Source organism: Muntiacus reevesi, chromosome X (assembly GCF_963930625.1).
Source record: "Muntiacus reevesi chromosome X, mMunRee1.1, whole genome shotgun sequence".
Taxonomy (NCBI): Eukaryota; Metazoa; Chordata; class Mammalia; order Artiodactyla; family Cervidae; genus Muntiacus; species Muntiacus reevesi.
In genome coordinates this window covers 63823636-63828049 of record NC_089271.1, presented here as the reverse complement: position 1 = coordinate 63828049, position 4414 = coordinate 63823636, and the positions used below count along the sequence as shown (strand labels likewise).

General features: G+C 51.5%; 1 pseudogene; it reads left to right on the top strand.

The window, feature by feature from the left end:
* The first annotated feature begins 3457 nt into the window (after positions 1-3457).
* LOC136154318 (phosphoethanolamine/phosphocholine phosphatase-like) lies at positions 3458-4170 on the top strand (annotated as a pseudogene).
* Positions 4171-4414: the final 244 nt, after the last annotated feature.

Below are 4414 nucleotides of genomic sequence, written 5' to 3'. Positions count from 1 at the left end.
ACCAGAGATCAAGTTGTCAACATTCGCTGGATCATAGAGAAACCAAGGGAATTCCAGGAAAACATCTACCTCTGTTTCGTCAACTTGACCAACGTCTTTGTCTGTGTGGATCATGATAAGCTGTGGAAAGCTCTTAGAGAGATGGGAATACCAGACCATCTTACCTGTCTCCTGAGAAACCTGTATGTGGGTCAAGAAGAAACACACACTGTATGGAACAATTGATTGGTTCAGGATTGAGAAAGGAGTATGACAGGGCTGTCTGCTGTCACCCTGTTTGTTTAATCTATATGTTGAGCACATCATGAGAAGTGCGGGCTGGATGTTTTACAAGCTGGAATCAAGATAGGCAGGAGAAACCTCAACAACCTCAGATATGGGGATGATACCACTCTAATGGCAGAAAAGGAAGAGGAACTAAAGAGCCTCTTGATGAGGGTGAAGAAGGAGAGTGGAAAAAGCCAGCTTAAAACTAAATATTGAAAAGAAAAAGATCATGGCATCCCCCCCTATTACATCATGACAATTAGAGCGGGGGGGGGAAGGTGGAAATGGTGACAGCTTTCCTCTTCTTGGGCTCTAAAATCACTGCGGACGGTGACTGCAGCCATGAAATCAGAGGACGTTTGCTTCTTGGCAGGAAAGCTATGACAAACCCAGACAGTGTGTTGACAATCAGACACATTACTCTGCTGACAAAGATCCATATAGTCAAGGCTATGGTCTTCCCAGTGGGCACGTATGGTTGTGAGTGTTGGAGTGTAAAGAAGGTGGAGCACCAAAGAATCGATGCCTTCAAAGTGTGGTGCTGGAGAAGACTCCTGCGAGTCTCTTTGACAGCAAGGAATTCAAACCAGTCAATCTTAAGCGGAATCAACAATCCTCATTGGGAAGGAATGATGCTGAGCTGAAACTCCATTATTTTGGTCATTTGATATGTACAGCTGACTCATTGGAAAAGTTCCTGATGGTGGGAAGGACTGAGGGCAGAAGGAGAAGAGGGCATCAGAGCATGGGATGACTGGATGGCATCACCGATGCAATGGACATGAACTTAGGCAAACTTCGGGAGATGGTGAGGGACACGGAGGCCTGGCAAGCTGCAGCCCATGGGGTCGCCAAGAGTCAGACACGACTGTGCGGCTGAACATCAACAACAAACCCATATTCTTGAACAGTGATAAAAAGTAGAAATCATCTGCAGCAAAAAACAAAACTGTAGAAAAAAGCAAACATGTGGAGGCGAAGTCAGTGAAGAAATCAAAGAGTAAATCATAATATACCTATAGGGAAATGAAAGGGAAAACACAAACCCTATGGAAGGCAGCAAAAGCAGTTCTAAGAGGGAATTTTGTAGCAATACAATCTTACCTCAGGAAACAAGAAAAACCTCAAATAAACAACCTAACCTTACACCTAAAGCAATGAGAGAAAAAGGAACAAAGAAAATGGAAAGTTAGCAGAAGGGTAGAAATCAAAGATCAGAGCAGAGATATAAGCAATAGAGATTAAGAAAGCAACAGATGAGATCAATGAAACTACTTTGACCACCTGATGTGAAGAACTGACTCATTGCAAAAGACCATGATGCTGGGAAAGATTGAAGGTGAGAGGAGAAGGGGACAACAGAGGATGAGATGATTGGAGAACATCCCTGACTCGATGGACAGGAGCTTGAGTAAGCTCCAGGAGTTGGTGACGGACAGGGAAGCCTGGCGTGCTGCAGTCCATGGGGTTGCAAATAGTCAGACACAACTGAGTGACTGAACTGAAGTGAATAAAACTAAAAGCTGGTTCTTTGAAAGGATAAGCAAAATTGATAGACCTTTTGCCAGATCCATCAAGAATAAAAGGGAGGGGGGATGGGGGGCAAGTGGAGGGGACGGCCCAGACGCACGTCATCCACGGCCCCTCCGGACTGGAGGGACTCGTGAGAGCCGAAGCCCAGAAATCCGGGGGTGGATAAGACACCGCATCCCCTCCAATTCCCGTAAGCACCCCTTGCTCCATCCTGAGCCCAAACACCTCAGCTAGCCCGTGTACCCCTACTCTTCACACTCCAAACTCAGCCGGGACAGACCTCTGCCGCCGCCGCTTCCCACCCGGCTGGAAAAGCTCAGAGGTCCTGTCCCCCTTTCCTCTGAGAGACACTATTTGCTGACCACAAGAGGATTCAGTCACTCAGGAGAAAGCTTCCAGAGCTTTGGCCACAACTAGATTCCTAGACTACAAATGCTTAGGGAAAAGGCTGAAACCCACATTCCATGTGTAGCCAGGGAGTGGGGACAGATGGGGTACCTCAAGATGGAGGGAGCCCTTCCTCTGACTGGTGCCCTGCTCCTGCAAAGTCCCAGTCTCTCTCTTGAGAAGCTGTTGATTTTCCTTGCTGTCCTGGGATGGTCTGGGGAGAGTCACCTTGACAAAGTCAGAGGGGTACCCAGTGTCAACCCACTCTCACCACCAGAGGGCAGCAGCCAGCCAGACGTTTGCTCCTGCCCCTGTCTAGTCTGGCTCGCAGTAGTGGTCCAGATGTGTCCCAGCTGCATCTAGTTTCTCATTTAAACCCAGGGTGGAGGGGAGCAACTGGGAGCTATAGGTTTGAAGCAGCATTGGTGAAGGCCCCAGGAAGCCAAATCCTGTCCCCAAAGTCACATAGCAAAATCTGGCAGAAATATCAACCTGACTCTTGGCGGACTGCCAGTCTCTAGAAGCACCACTGAGTGAGACAGTCCTAGATCACCTGTGGTACCCAGGGGTCCTAGCCCTTCAGCTGCAGTGGATGCCCAGCCCTGGGCATCTGCCTCTTCCCTTTTGAGGACAGAGGGCAGGCAAGGCTGTGACCAAGTGTTCATGAACCAGGCTTTGCCCAATAGAAACATGGTAGCCTTGGGCAAGTTATTTAATCTCTCGAGTCCTTTTCATCTGCTGGATCCATGGAATTGTGTTGAGCAAGGACAGAATATGAGTGAAGCTGATTTGTAAGCCATGATGTACCATACACAAGAAAGGGGCAATGAACATATAGAGGAAAAAAACACTGGTCTCAGACTCTGAGATCTGGTTTTGAGGTCTGTCTCTGCCATATATAGTGGGTGATGTTTGCACAAGTTGGTTACCCTTTCTAGGTCTTCAATAATATCTGTAACCTTTCCAGCATCATGAGGGATTGTTAAGAGGATGCCTAGCAAGGGCCTTGTGGTCCTTAGCTTATTTGATGGGCTGTTTTTACTGAGTGGTTCCTGGGGCTCAGGAGAGGGGATAGGATCAGGTGGATGTTAGTGGTGGAAACAAAGCCACCTGGCTGGGCACCCTCACATGGACCTTGTATGGTGGTCAGGAGCTCTGGACTGACAGCTGGAGGCCAACAATCTCTACAGGTGGTGCTCAGGATGATGTACTGACAGTGAGCGGGTGTTTTCCAGTTGCTGGCCTCCGATGCCTGCCTAGGGACAGCGGGATGGCTGCGCAGGGCTCGCCGCGCTTCCTCCTGACCTTCGACTTTGATGAGACTATCGTGGACGAAAACAGCTCCCAGAGAGCCTGCGTGCCACCGACCGCGAAGGCTTCTACAATGAGTACATGCAGCGCGTCTTCCAGTACCTGGGTGAACAGGGCGTGCGGCCGCGAGACCTGCGCGTGGTCTACGAGTCCATCCCGCTGTCGCCCGGCATGGGCAAAATGCTGCAGTTTGTGGCCAAGCAGGGTTCCTGCTTTGAGGTTATTCTCATCTCAGATGCCAACACCTTTGGCGTGGAGAGCGCGCTGCGCGCCGCCGGCCACCAAGGCCTGTTCTGCCGCATCTTCAGCAACCCTTCCGGGCCCGATGCTCGGGGGCTGCTGGCGCTGCAGCCCTTCCAGTCACACAGCTGCACGCGCTGCCCGGCCAACACGTGCAAGCACAAGGTGCTCAGCGACTACCTGCGCGAGCGCGCCCACGACCGCGTGCACTTCGAGCGCCTTTCCTACGTGGGCGACGGCGCCAACGACTTCTGTCCCATGGGGCTGCTGGCCGGTGGCGATGTGGCCTTCCCGCGCCGCGGCTACCCCATGCACCGCCTTATCCAGGAGGCACAGAAGGCTGAGCCCAGCTCCTTCCACGCCAGCGTGGTACCCTGGGAAAATGCCACCGAAGTGCGCCTCCATCTGCAACAGGTGCTGAAGACGTGCTGAGGACGCGGCCTGCAGGGGGCGCCCAGCGGGAAGGGGGCCAGGGGGCTTGGGACAGGGAAAGACAAACCTAGTTTTATTAGTCCCTTTCCCTTTCGTTTTAGTGGGTCCCTCCAGGAATTTCGGGCATCCGGAGCTCGTCCATTTGGGGGCTGGAGGAGAGAGTTCGGAGCTGTCCCCGTCTATGCAGTTAACCCAGCTTGGCTGTCTCCCCCAGTTCCACTGCAAGCGAATTCTAGAGTTTGGC